This window comes from Camelus dromedarius, chromosome 12, assembly GCF_036321535.1.
Source record: "Camelus dromedarius isolate mCamDro1 chromosome 12, mCamDro1.pat, whole genome shotgun sequence".
NCBI lineage: Eukaryota > Metazoa > Chordata > Mammalia > Artiodactyla > Camelidae > Camelus > Camelus dromedarius.
Genome location: NC_087447.1, coordinates 52,677,473 through 52,691,717, shown reverse-complemented (window position 1 = coordinate 52,691,717; position 14,245 = coordinate 52,677,473). Strand labels below are relative to the sequence as shown.

General features: G+C 46.3%; 1 protein-coding gene across 1 annotated transcript in view; it reads left to right on the top strand.

The window, feature by feature from the left end:
- TENM4 (teneurin transmembrane protein 4) overlaps positions 1 to 14,245 on the top strand; it is a 2,614,938-nt gene that overhangs the window by 2,038,802 nt on the left and 561,891 nt on the right. The window contains exon 9 of the mRNA XM_064492755.1: positions 4,409 to 4,464. The gene's annotated coding sequence lies outside the window, so the exon portion shown is untranslated. The remainder of the gene's footprint in view (positions 1 to 4,408; positions 4,465 to 14,245) is intronic.

Genomic DNA, 14,245 nt, shown 5'->3' with positions numbered 1-14,245 from the left:
CATGCCAGGTGGTACAAGATTGCAGTTGTGAGATGGGCCATGAAGGAAAACTCCATGCATAGCCAGAGGAGCTCACTTGGTCTAGCGGCTCAGGGCTTCAGTGAGGAGATGGTGTTTAAGCTGAGAGAGGGGCCGGGAGAGTTTGGAGTAGCCAGCAAAGAGGGGAGCGAACAGCCTTCCAGGCGGAGGAACAGCATGTTCAGGGCCTCGACATGGGGAGAAGAGGACCTGAAAGGAAGCCAGCGCACTACGAGCAGAGACTGAGGGGCAGGTGGCTGTATGCAGAGGCCAAGCAGCGCAGAAACTGGGTCCTAGAAGCAGCCTTTCAAGGCACAAGAGCACGTTATGGACTTTGAATCTGATCTTCAAGGAATAGGAAGCTATCAAAGGGTTTGGGGCAGCAGGGATGATTCCCTGTGTATTTTATTTTTAATTGAAGCATAGTCAGTTTACAATGTTGTGTCAGTTTCTGGTGTGCAGCATAATAGTTCAGTTATACATATACATACATATATTCCTTTTCATATTCTTTTTCATTATAGGTTACCACAAGATATTGAATATAGTTCCCTGTGCTATACAGTAGAAATTTGTCGTTTATCTATTTCATATATAGTAGTTAGTATCTGCAAATCTCAAACTCCCAGTTTACCCCTTCCCACCCTCTCCCTGCCCCAGTAACCATAAGTTTGTCTTCTATGTCTGTGAGTCTGTTTCTGTTTTGTAAATGAGTTCATTTGTCTTTTTTTTTTTTTAGATTCCACATATAAGTGATATCATATGATATTTTTCTTTCTCTTTCTGGCTTATTTCATTTAGAATGACAATCTCCAGGTCCATCCATGTTGTTGCAAATGGCAGTATTTTATTCTTTTTATGGCTGAGTAGTACATCGTATAAATATACTACAGCTTCTTTATCTAGTCATCCGTCAATGGATATTTAGGTTGTTTCTGTGTCTAGGCTATTGTAAATAGTGCTGCTATGAACATTGGGGTACAGGTGTCTTTTCAAATTAAGGTTCCCTCTGGATATATGCCCAGGAGTGGGATTGCTGGATCATATGGTAAGTCTGTTTTTAGTTTTCTGAGGAATCTCCATACTGTTTTCCATAATGGCCTGTGTGTATTTTTTAAAAACCCCTCTACCTTCTGGGTGGTGAGAGAATGGAGTAGAGGACGTGAGGAGAACAGGTAGGAGGCGACTGCAGGAGTCCAGATGAGAGAGGATGGTGGCTTGGCAAGGGTGGTGGCACTGGAGAGGGAAACAAACACACTGGTTTAAGGCCTGTTTAGGAAGTGGGATGGTTAGGACCTGGTGGCCGGTTGGCTGTGGGCGAGGAGGCACAGGGTGGTATTAAGGCAGGGCTCTGGGATTCTGGTGGGGCAACTAATAGGTGAAGTGCCCTCTACTGTGATTTAACGTGTTGGAAGAAAGCTAAAAAAAAAATAGTAATGATATTCAAGGCAAAAGATTAGCAAACTCTATGTAACAAACAAGAAAGAGACCAACACTGGCCAAGAAACAGGGAAAGGACAGCGAACTTGCACTTCCTGAAAACAGAAGTACAAATGGCCGAGAAACATAGAAAAAGATATTCAACTGATATTCAAAAGTTGTAGATTAAAATAACCAGGCTCCATTTACCCATCACTTTGGCAAAGATAAAAGAGCACGCTAAAGCCCAGGACTGTTGAGAGCACAAGGGATTGGCATGCCCATAGACTGCTGGTGGAAATTGAAATTTGATATAGTCTAGGGGTGGGGGAGATGGCAATTATAATTTTTTTAAATGTTAAAAAATATGTAGTCTAAGTATATAATCAAACAACCACAAAAAAGATGTATGTGCCAAGATTTTAGAGTATTTACACCAGTGAAAAATTGGAAACAACCCAAATGTTCATCAGTAGGGGATTAATTACATATCTATGTAACTGTTTAAAAAGTAGGTTGAAATTAGTGTGTAAAGTATGATCCCATTTTGAAAAGTATCTGGATGCGTATGCATGTGAATGACTGAATACGTGGATATGTATACAAAAAGATTTAGAAGGAAATCTAAAATCATATTGCTAGTGATGGGTGAGTTTTCATTGTATTTAAAATATTTGGGCAAATAGTCAGAAAAAAACGATGCTTTAAAAGAAGACAAGATAATAACTGCAATATAACAGAGGTTGTAATTCACCTGTTACCATAGGAAAACCAAGAAAGGGAGTAACTAATTCTGACTCGGGTTGGTGGGAGCAGGCTTCACGGAAGAGGTGTCATTGGACTGAGAATGAATAATCAGGGCTAGGTTGGTTCATTTTCTTGTTTCTGCACAGCTGTGTAGCTCGTATTCAAGAGAAATAGGGAACTCCACAGGAAGAAAGACACAGCCAGGTCTGCAGACCTGTCAGTCTGTTTGCTTCCTGGTCATAAAAAATTCATGCCAATTAATTTTAAACCAGGTAACAGGAAACGGAGGCTTAAAGCTCTAGAAAGGCATGCAGCAACAGCTCCGATCAGCGTCCAGTGCAGTCACTGTGGCACTTTCTCCTACTTGCCCCGCCTCGGTTGGGTTTTACACTCATTTGCAGCAGCAGCGGCATTCCTAGGTATTCTGTTATCAGCTCTTTCTATTTCCTTGGTTACTATCTTGGATCTTTGACTAAGTAATCACTTTCACTTCACATTTTCTAAACTTGGTTTTAGAAATGATGCTGCCTCCTAGCAAAGTGCCCTTTGGGCAACTTAACTATGCGTTCATAGATGAGTCGCTTTGGGGAAAACCTGGCGACTTAACGGAACAGGAAGACCCTGCCTTGATTTGGAAACAGAACTTAATCGGTGGCCTTATGACATGGAATGGGAAATTTGGGGTCTGAGGAAGGCCAGAGGGGGAACTGAATACGCTCACAGAGCACAGGGTCAGAAATGGGCCAGTGGAGACCGGAGCCCCGGGTCCTTTGGTTGCCAGCTGTGTGACCTCAGGCAACTTTCCTGACACTTAATACGTGTCTGGTGTCTTTGCTGTTTCCGCTTTGAAATAGGACAGAGTTAGATTCTGAGATCTGGCTGCAGCCAAGTAAGGGACCTTAAGCCAGCCTTCCCAGGGTAAATCAGAGGCACTGCTGGGAGTTGGGCAGAAGTGAATGAGTGTTTAAATTGCAAATATTACTCATTTTAATGAGTATTAGACAAAAGTATATAAACAGCACATCCAGCCTATGACTTCAGAGATATTTTTACCTAGAATGACCGTGATTAAACATCCCTTTAAATTGATAGCAACCATTTTGCAGTTATAGAATCCATCTTCATTGAAAGGTGGTCTTCCATTGGGCCATAGAGAGAAGGGGAAGAAATCAAGAAGGGCAGAAACTTTTTTTAAAAATCTGTTAAAAATAAAGTTAAGTAAAATCTGGGAATTGATTGGGAAAAATTAGTAAACTGTAGGGGTGGTGAGACGTTGACCTGGTGAAGATCATGAAAGTGTTACCAACATGACTGCAGGGGGGCTTGGCCAGGTGGCCAGACCTCAGTGAGCTGCAGTTCTCACACCTGTAATGTCTCCCAGGCGGTTATGAGGATCAGAGATGATATCCACGGATGTTATCGGCTCAGTAGCTGTCAGATAGCAGGGACTCAGATATATGAGTTTCCTTCCCTTTTCCTTAGCCTCACCTTTTTAAGTTGAAAGTGATCTCTGAGATTGGCCAGGCCAGTTTCCTTACTTTCCGGATGAGGTAATGAAACCCAAACTGGGGGAAGACCAGCCCAGGCCTCCTAAAATCACATGCTCCCCACTACACTGTGTGCACAGTGCCTGGCAGAGCTGTGACCACGGGCCTGAAAGGTCTTGGGGAAACTGAAAAAAAACACATGGGAATGAAAATGAGTTAATTACGTAGCAGCATCATGGTGGGTGGGGAGGGGGTAATCAGGATTTGCTTGGGCTTTTCAGTGTAGTACATCTTCACAGCAAATTGACCTACTCTGCAAAATGTTAAACTCTATGTAGAGAAGAAAAAAAAATTGGAAAAATACCCCCAAACATTGGAAATGAGTATGTTGAAGTAGTGGCATTTTTCATTGCTCTGTTTCTCCTGGTATTTAATGATATCTTGCATTTTGACATCTCTGAAAAATAAAAATAGGTGCCAGAATGATTGGAAAGCTGAATTTTCTGTACGGAGAGTTGGGTACCATTGGTACCCTTCTTGGTATGTAACTATCACACTCTGCATTCATTGCCACACTTCATTTTTGAAATATTCCCTTCCAGCCCCTGACTATTAGCAGTCTCCCCAGCTGCGTGGGATCATAAGCAGTTGGAAAGCAGTATTGGGTATAAAACCTATGATGCCTTTTAGTCCAGTGGTCTCAAGAGATTAATTGTGATCGTCTTCTTGTTTTGCAGATGGAAAAACTGAAAATCAGAGAGGGCTAGTGATCTCTGGGACACTTGGTCAGTAGGTAAGTGACAATGCTGAGTGTGAGCCTGAAACCAGATCTGTGTCTAGTCTCAGTGACTCAATCTCTGCAGGCCTGTCGTCCCAATCTTACGACTTTTCTGATTTGCGCAATTCAAGTCAAGAAGTAAGATGTGTTGGTCTGGGGCATTTGGGTATTATTTGCACTTGTGGTTTCTGTTTGTTCCCACTGTAGAGATGGAATGTTTAACAGGCGGGTTTGTGGCGTCTTCTTAAGCATTGCCTGACCCATTCTGGATCGTTCGCTGGGAATGGTAGGGCTGGTTAAAACCTGGCCAGTGCTGTCACTAATGGGATATCACTACCCCTTCATCAACAGACCCAAGAGTTTGGTGCATATAGAACAGAGGGCCCTGGATTAGGGGGTCTGGGGATCTGGGTTTCAGTCCCACGATGAGCTTCTCTGGGACCTTGAGCAAGCCACTTAACTCCGGGTTCCAGTCATTTTTCATTCATTCTTTCAAACTGTTTTCCCTCAGAATATTTGGTGCCAGGCTCTGGTGCCAGGCAGGGAGGATAACAAGATACATACAACACAAGCTTTGCTCCGGAGACACTCACAGCCCAATTTATGAGCGCCTCCATTTCCTCATTACTGTCCCATCATGAGAATTTCTAACATCTGCTTTGGAGTTTACAATCTCTAGGGCATTTTGTGATCTTCCCCAAAACTCCATAAGATGGAAAGAAGTTATTACCATTTTGCAGAGAGAAAACTATGGCTTAGAGAGCTGGCTGAGGCCATAGAATGAGGGAGGATCAGAGCTGCCCTTGAAGCCAGATTTACTAGCTCCCAAGCATTTGTTTCTGATAACAGCAAACTGTTCCATTGATGGTGTTAGCATTTGAATGGGCATTTCTGTACCCTGCCCCTTAGCAGTGAGTGAAACACAGGGGAGATCAGCACCCAGAGGGAACCCATGCTGCTGCGGGGAGACTTTTCTGCAAGGAGTACTTCCCTGTGTCTAGCTGATTATTCCAGAAAGCAACGCCTTCTGCCTGTGAGTGAAGGCGGCCTTGGGCTCTGGGTAAGCTGATAACCAGAGGAAAACATGCCGCAGGCCCAGGGCCCAAGGCCGCCTCCTCCAGGTGGCTGGGACTCAGCATATCAGACAGCCTGATGCAGGCCAGCGGGGCACAGCCTCCTTCGTCTACAATGACCCTGCTAAACGCTGTCGCTTTCCACCAAAGCTTAATGATCCTGGGAGCTTCTGCTTTTGCAGAGTTGCTTGGCCTCAGGCAAGATGTGGAGAATGATATGGATTAGAGGCTGTGCTGTTTGTTTGTGGGGAAGACAACTCCTCCAGTGTGAAGCTCTTGGGCTCCCTCAAAGTCGGGAATTTCAAAGGGTACGTGAATAACGTCAGGGACTGAGCCTGTTTTTTCTGTTTTACAGTGTGTGTACTTGTGGATTGTGGCTATCTTTGATAAAGAGGTACCGGCATATGTGTGATGTCTGGGATGTGCAGGATTTGTGGGGCAAGTCTGTGTGCTGTGTAGGGCATGGGGTACGTGAAAAGTGTGTGTGTGTGTTTAATCTCTAAGAAGCAATTCTTATGAAAAAAAGAAAACACTTACGGGTGTAATTTTTCAACAGGACCCAGAAATGGGCTTTTAATAAGCATCATTAAACTCTTTGATTACAAGGGGAGACCAGTCATCCTTTCATCCTGGCTTAGATCACACAGCTCTCCCTTGCCCTGTTCTTTGAGGTCAGATAAAAACTCATGCTATTTGTATTGGTCTTTCCAAAGCCTTTTCTCCCCATTCTTGCCCTCCCCAGCCCCTGCCGCTACCCCGTGCTTGTCTGATCTCCCCGCTTGAACCTCACACAGGGCTGGCGTCAGGGCTGACAGATGATAGCTGCGGGTGCGCCTGGAATCTGAGAGTCCTGTGTCTCGCACTGCCCCAGCAGGAAACTTGAGGGTCTTTGTTTCAGAGGTGCTCAGAGCTGAGATCTGGGGCCCCTTTCTTTCCCTGAGAGTCACTTACAGCCACTGACACCCAGCAGGGCTGTGTGTGTGTGTGCAAACCCCTTCCCTGCATGGTTTAGATTTCCCCTTGTCCGACACAGGAGGATGAGACGCTGTGTTGAAAGACAGGTTTCGCTCTGGACAAAAAGCATTCTGCCAGGTCTCCTAAGGAGGCTGGTTCCCAGAGTGATTATCTTTCCCAAGCTGGAAGTGAGGTGTGCCGCCACAGGAAGCCAGGTAGGCTTAGCAACGGGCTTATCAGGCTGTGCTGCGGGAATGTTCATTCATGTGAACGGGTCTGGGTTTGTGCAATTTTGTTCTTCTCTGTGCACAGGCTCAGTTCCCGGGCTGGTGTGTTCTGATTTGCATGGCTCCTTTTCAGAGGCAATGCACCCTGTAGGGTGTGGATTTTTGCCTGGTTTGTCCTTGTTCACCCCATGGGGCCCAGCCCTGGGGTACCCAGCATGGGGGTGAGTGTGCAGTGTTTGTGATCTACATAGACGCTGCTGGCTCCAGAGAGCAGAATGGCCCCGGAGGGGTACTGCTGCCTTATGTAACATACCAAGCCCTCATCTGAGTCCTTGCTTGGCCTCTTCCTGCAACAACTGCTCAATTTCTCTGTGCCTCTCTCCTATAGGGCCTGCCTTATTTGGAACATTCTGTCTAGTTCTTGCCCGTAGCTCCATGGCCGTGGCCAGCCTCTGGTCCCTATGGCTCCAGTTGTTGGCTCAGAACTGGCTCCAAACCAAAGAAGCCGCTGAACATCAAAATCCTGCTTACACATCCCAGGTGGCTGTGCCGCCTTGACCTTGAGACTTACCTAGGCAGTTCTCCAGGGCTGGGACAATAGCCGTTCGGTGTCAGCTGTAAGAGACATCTATTTTATTAAGCACCTACTATGTGCAAAGCACTGTGCTAACATATTAGATATATTTTTTTCTAATTTTATACTCATTTTCCAGATGAGATAACTAAGTTTCAAAGAAATTAGCTGACCCAAGAGTACATAATTATTCAGTGATAGTGCTGGGACGTGAACCCAGGTGTTTGGGTTAGAAAGCATAAGGTTTTGATTTCTGTAAAGCATGTGGCACACAATGCCTGGCAGAAAATGGTTGTCACTTATTACTGATAATTCTTTTAAAAGTAATTATTTAATGAAGTACTTACCACATTTCATCCTAATCGTTGGTTCTTCTGTGGTCCTCTCTCACTGGACTGTGAGGTTCTTGAGGGCAGAAACTGGAAGGTACAGAGTTTAAAGCAACTGATCAATAAATGTTTGAGTGATTTAACAGTTTCTGTAATACTTCCCTGTACTGACCTCTGACTACGTGCTTGGCAGAGTGCTAAGTGTTTTGTAGGTACATGATTTTGTTTTCTTAAAATGGCCCTGTAAGATAGATACTATTCATAATAATATTTATAATAAGGAAACCCAAAGCTTGAAGAGTTTTGAGTAACGCTTCCCAGGGCTGGGAATGGGACCCCAGCTGACTGCTCACCTGCTGTGTCCTGCCTCGCCCAGATGCACTGGCCTCCCCCAGATGTCCCAGCGTCCCTCACATCCACAGCTGATGCCCTGGGCTCCTCCAGTGACTTCCTGTGAGGCTGTCACTCAAATCCAGTGCCTGCTTATCGGAGCTGTGTGAGGGTTCCATCCAGAAGGGACGGAGCTGGTGAAGGCTGGGGCACCCATAGTCTTGTATAAAAGACAGTCAGAAGAGCCACTTATAAAATTGACAAGAAAAGGGTGTCCTTCCTGAAGAGCAGACCTGATTTATAAGACACAGGCAGGGGTGAAGTTAACATCAGGAGTCACAACGTTTTGAGAACAGTGGTGAAACGTTTCAGTGGCATTTTCTGGGGAAATTTCTTGGGCTTGGCAAGCAGGTGGCTGCAGACTCATTGGTGGGTGAGGCCGGATGAGGGGAAACGCCCTGGTGCCCTGCTCTCAAGGGAGGGCCTCCCTTCTGGGATCTTCCCACAAGACCTCACGGACCAATGACTGATTTCATCACGGGGAGCTTCATCTTATGCAAGCTGAAGAAATGGTGTTCCACCCTCATTACCACAAGATAATTGACCCCTTGTGACTTTGTCCAAAGGCGAGCAGGAGCATGCACTTTTAGTGAAAGTTAAGGGGCAGGGAGGAGGATTTGAGTTGGGAAAGAGAGGGGCTTGGAATGGCTCTGGGGAAGTCCGACTGTTGACTCCTGGCAGGACCGGGGCTTGCTCTGCATGAATCCAGGTGTGTTCTGTGTCCCGAGGACTCTAGTGGGGTACACTGGTGCCCTCCTCTACAGGCTGGAACAGAACAGCTGCTTTGGTAGACCACAAGGGAACACTCCTTGGCCAAGAGAAAAGCAGGCAGAATGACAACATGCTGACATATAGTTAAAGTCTTCAGGGACATGTCTTTGGGTGGCTTAGGGCTTTGCTCCTCTGGGGGCTGGCCCTGTGCACCCCGAAAGCAGTGGCGATCCTGGGTCTTGCAGCTGGGCCTTTCAGGCACTTCCTCTTTCCCCCATAGCAATGCTTCTTAAATCCTGCTCTGCAGAGCCCCGAGGGTTTAGTGGAATCCCCTATGAGACGTCCACTGGAGGCAGGCAGACCATTCCCTGTGGGCTCCTGGACCCCACCTTACCCATCCTCTTCTCCTTGTTTGCACACTGGGTGTCCTTGTTGCCAAGACTGGTGTTTGGCCGCGCTGTTTGTTTATAGCCAACATTTATTCTCATTGGCCATTGTGTCCGTTCTGATCGGTTGCTGTCTGTGCCATATCAGTTGTTAAATATTTTGAGGTTTACTCCTGCTTGCAAGCCTTCCTTTTGCACAGAGCCGAAGGTCCCATACCAGTTGCGTCCTAACGCAGGCGCGTCATGCCAGCCACCAGCCTGGGAGCCACTGCTGCACAGAACCGAAATGGTTCTATTATCTTTGAGAAGTGCTTGCTATGTTTCCTCCTCCATCCTAGGGCCACAGAGTCACCCGAATGTCACCAGCCCACGTAGCCACATGGGGCTCGGCAATTTGTGTATCCTTCCCACTGCCACCGAAGCAGAAGCCCTGGTTTTGCTGCCGTGCCAGACCTGGAAGCAGGAAGTGGTCTTTTTTGTCCCAGTCCCTGGCAGTCTCTTTAGCCGGCAGGTCGCAGGCTTTCCTGCCTGCCCGTGGACACGACTCCTGGATCCACTCAGCTGGGCCTTTGTAAACAAACCACTCTCTCAAATGAGCAGGGTGTGCTAGCTTTTCTGGCAGAATTCCCTATGAGAGTTTGTTCTTTCCTTCCCCCTTTTCTTGGAAAACAAGAAAGAAAAGCAAAAGGAATGACAGAAGAAATATTAAGTCAAAGTGCATGCATTGGAGACGCAGGCAGACCTGGATTTCTAACCAGGCTCTGCTCCTCGTTAGCTGTTTGACCTCAGGGAAATGGCTCAATATTCTGGTCTCAGTTTCCTTATCTGTAAGATGGGAACGATGAGGAAAATGACAACGACATTACCACCTGCCTGGAAGGGTTTTAAGCATTTACCCGACAAGCCCCTGAGGTAAAGGGCACTCTTCTCCCCTCATCTTACAGATGAGGAAACTGAGGCACAGAGCAATGGGGTGACTATTCCAAGGTCACACAGCTAAATGGCGAAGCCCATGCTCAAACCTAGGTGGTCTGGCTGCAGAGCTCGCCTGCCAGCCTCTGTAGCTCTGTCTCAGGGCGTGTGGGAACTGAGTTATTCCTGAGTGACATGACTGCATTGAGGGTGTTCTTTCTACAAGCAAATTCTCTTCTCTTGTTCTGTGAACAGAGAACAAGAAAAAAATCTTTCCTTTCACTGAGTACCACTGTCTGTTGGGTATTACACTATGTGCTTTGTATTCGTTATGTTATGTAAATGTTACAGTTTCCATTTTTAATATTGTTCTAATTGTGTGGATGAGGGGTCAGCAGAATAAGCAGCCTTGTAAGGTAGTGAGCTCCCCGTCAAGGGTATGATCCAAACAGGAACAAGATAGCCCCTGGTCGGGGCTGTGGATTGGATTGTTGGCTCATCTCCTAGATTACACAGTACTTTTCAGTGCTTGGTCCAGGATCTGAACTGTTCCCTGGGTTTTGCCAAAGTAGATAGGATGGATTACCAGGGTTCCCCTGAGCTAATGCCAGTGTTTTAGTGTTTTCTAGAAATCATACACTGACCTGAGCAAACAGCAGAGGCCAGCTAAGTGGTTTCTGCCTGTGTCTGAAATTTACATGATTAGGAATCAAGAAACTCAGATTCTAGTCTAGGTTCTACAATTGGTTGGGAAATCACTTAACTTCTCTGTAACTTTTGTTTAAAGAAAATAATAAAAAAAAAACTTAAAAAGTTGTTATGCCTATAAAATAATAATAGATATAAGTTAAAAACGTCATGCTAATGAGGTTTGTTAGTGTAAATTCTTCCTCCTTCTGGTGACACCTTCAGTCTACAATGATTCCAAATAATGAATCAGGGACAAATACTGTCTCTCTGAGGGCTGGAGTCCGGGAGGAGGGGAGACTGAAAATGAGAGGATTACAGCCAGCCCATCATTTTTAGATTAGATAGCCTCCAAGCCTAAAGCAGAAACTTCCTCCTAACGTAGGCAGGAGAGGAAAGGATGAAGAACTTATCTCTGAGTTTCCTTGCAAACAAGGGGAAAAGGGAAAGCTGATGGATGATGTGTTCTCATTGGCTAACGCTGAGTCTTTGTGGAGGAAGAAGTAAACACAGATGACAAGCTGTTAGCTAGGCATAGAGAGATATAGCTCATACAGGAAGGGTAGATACATGATGTATTAAGTTAGGTTCCCAGGACCAGACTCTGGGACCAAGATTTGGGTGCAGAAAGTATACTGGGCTTGCCCTTAGGATCAACACCTGTACGGGGGTAAGGGAAGTAAGACTGGATCCAGGGGGTAGCTGAACATCAATGGAGTCACAACAGAGGCAACAACAGAGGCACAGGGAGCTCTGGAGCTTGGATGGTCCTTCACTACGCGGCATTGAGTCAAGGGGAGGTAGCCTTACTGACCTCTCCAGCAACAGATGTGCACTGCCCCTGGGCGAGGCAGCTCCCTTGCACTGCAGCCCGTTCCTGGAGAGGGACTCCACCGAGCGCTGTCAGCAGCCGACAGCAACAGTCCCCGCAGCTGGGGGAATGAGTGCTTCGGTCCCATAGGGATTCTCTGGGCAGCACATCACAGCATCCGCTACACATGGCACGCCCATTCTGCCTTACATCCCACCGCAGACATCACGAATTGAAACAGCTGTCTACCACCATGTTCAGATGATGTCTCAGAATTTGTTCAGGTACACTATCAACCAGTGGGAACTGGCTCATGAGAAGGAACCTGTTGGCTCCCTTTGGCCTCTGCATCTGTAGGAGACATTCACTGATGGTGTCATAATAGGCCTCCTGTGTTATGATGACGCTTTCAAGATCGAGCAGTTGGCAAATCTTAGACAAGTTCCCTGACATGAATAGTGGAAAATGTGATTTAAACATACATATTTCCTTACTATTCCCTTTGACCACTTTCCATTTATCTGAGCTCTGGCTTGTTTTCCTCTTATCCTGTTAAACGCAGTTTTCCCCCCAGGATTCATTTCCTTTTCCTCCCCCTCTTTTTGAATTTTTTTTTAAAAAATCAATTATTTTTGTTTTTACTTCCCACGCTCCTGTTATCTCATCCATTTTTATTTCCTCCATCAGCCACTTCGGACATCCCTCCTTCACTCAGTTCATGTTACAGGTCACCTGCCTAGTCTGTCCATCTCGTTCTCCTCTCCAGCCTCCAGAACGACAATGAATGACATCCAAGGTTAGCTGAAGAAGAAACAGACAGTTAGAGAGATTAAGACGCTTTCTGGATGAGACACCTTGCAGGAGACTGGGGTGGACTTTATCTTGGGCCTGCTACTTCCCAAAGTCTGTATCCTTTCTTGAATACCCTTGACATTTGTTGGGGTGATCTCCTGATGACCCAGGTTCTCCTTTTTGCATCGTGCCTGGCTGAGAACTCTACATACTTTAGCTGTTAATCCCATTGGTCATTATGAACCATTGTCGAGTGCAGGGAGACCCTTCTCCTTTCCCTGAATGGGCTAATTATAGAGTACTGGGTGCAGCCTGGCCCCTGGGCCTACCAGCTATCCATGTCATTTAATTCCAGAGATGCTCCAATGGTGGGGAGCTTTTGGGATCACAAACTCAATGTCAGGGTCGATGTGATGGGGCTGACACTGAAGCCAACAGATGACTTGTTAGGATTCTTGATAAATGAGACTTCAGTCAGTCCAGCTGGTCAGCTGCTGAAAGCCGGGTGGCATCACGGAGGGCCCCACCTGGGGCTCTGTGCTGAATGCCTATGCTCTGATCCATCATCCTCCTTCAAGGAAGGTTCATTTGGTGAAGAGAGGTCTCTTGCTTTTAGCTGAGGGCTGGTTCCATCAAAACCAAGAGTCAGTTAGATTGTCATTAAAGAGGACCTCCAGAGACTTCTATTCTGTGCTAGAAATGAGGTTAAATCCTTGAAGCCAGAGAAATAAAACCAGTGTCCCACCTCTTCACTCTTAAAATGTGGGCTGGTATTTCTTTGCCATTGTGTACATGGAAGACCTGGGCCCCACAGCCTCCTGATGCTGTGAGGCTTCTGATTCTGCCCTCTGCCCTGGAGACAGTGAGGTCTTTGCACGGAGAGGAATTTAGAATCCTCAGGGTGAGAGGAAAGAGGTTGATTTGAGTCCTTGCTCCTCTCCCTGATGCAGATTTTCTGTGTGACCTTGGACAGGGCACTTGACCTCTATGCCTCAGTGTAACCTCAATGTCAATGTAGAAAGTGGCCACTATAATACCTGAAGTGCCTACTGCTGGAGAAGCACCTTGTGTAATGCCCTGTATGTAGCAGGCGCTCTGTGAATGATACCATGGTTTCCTTCCCCACCTTCACCTCCTTACTTAGCAAGATCAGTGAAGTTGTTACTAGACACTGATGACCTATAGAGCAGGACTATTTCTTCACGGAATGTTTTCAGTCTTCACTGGATGATCCAGGGCTGAGTGGGCTCTCTGCGCTCCATCCAGCATGCTTTCTCTCTGGACCCAAGGAGGAAGGTTACATCTTCAATACCTCCTACCAGCCCTGACTTGGAGAGGGTGCCTCTTCATTTTCTGATTCATCACCACCACCCCAATCTTCCTTCCTAGTGGGATGTCACCAAGATTGCTCAGAAGAAGGGGTGGCTATGGTGGCGGGGAGAGCTCCTACACCCTGAACTGGCTTCATGAAAACACAAGATGCTCTTGACCTCTCTAAGACTCATTTATAAAGTAGAGTAATAATACTTCCCTTGTGGCATTGTCTGAGGATTGCATGTGATAACACACGTGAGAGCATGCTGTGGAACCACCATGAGGTTTGTGATTACGGATGCTGTCTTTTGTCTGTGAGTTTCCACCTCTTGATCTGACCCCTTCACCAACAGCTCCCTGTACAAGTTCCCTAGTGGATCTGGACTATGCAGACAACTGTCCAGCAAGCTGTTTGTGGAAGTTTCACTCTGACCCTTCCCAAGGAATGTGCTTTAGTTATTTATGTCTGTCTACTTCTCCAAACTTAAGATATTTAAGAACAAGGTCCAGTCTTCATTCATCGATGTCCCCAGGATGTAACAGATGTACCAGAATTGTCTGAGCAAATACACGAAGATGAAAGGTAATGAACGCTATGAGTATCTGCTCCACATCTGCTCTGGGGATGTAAGGTCT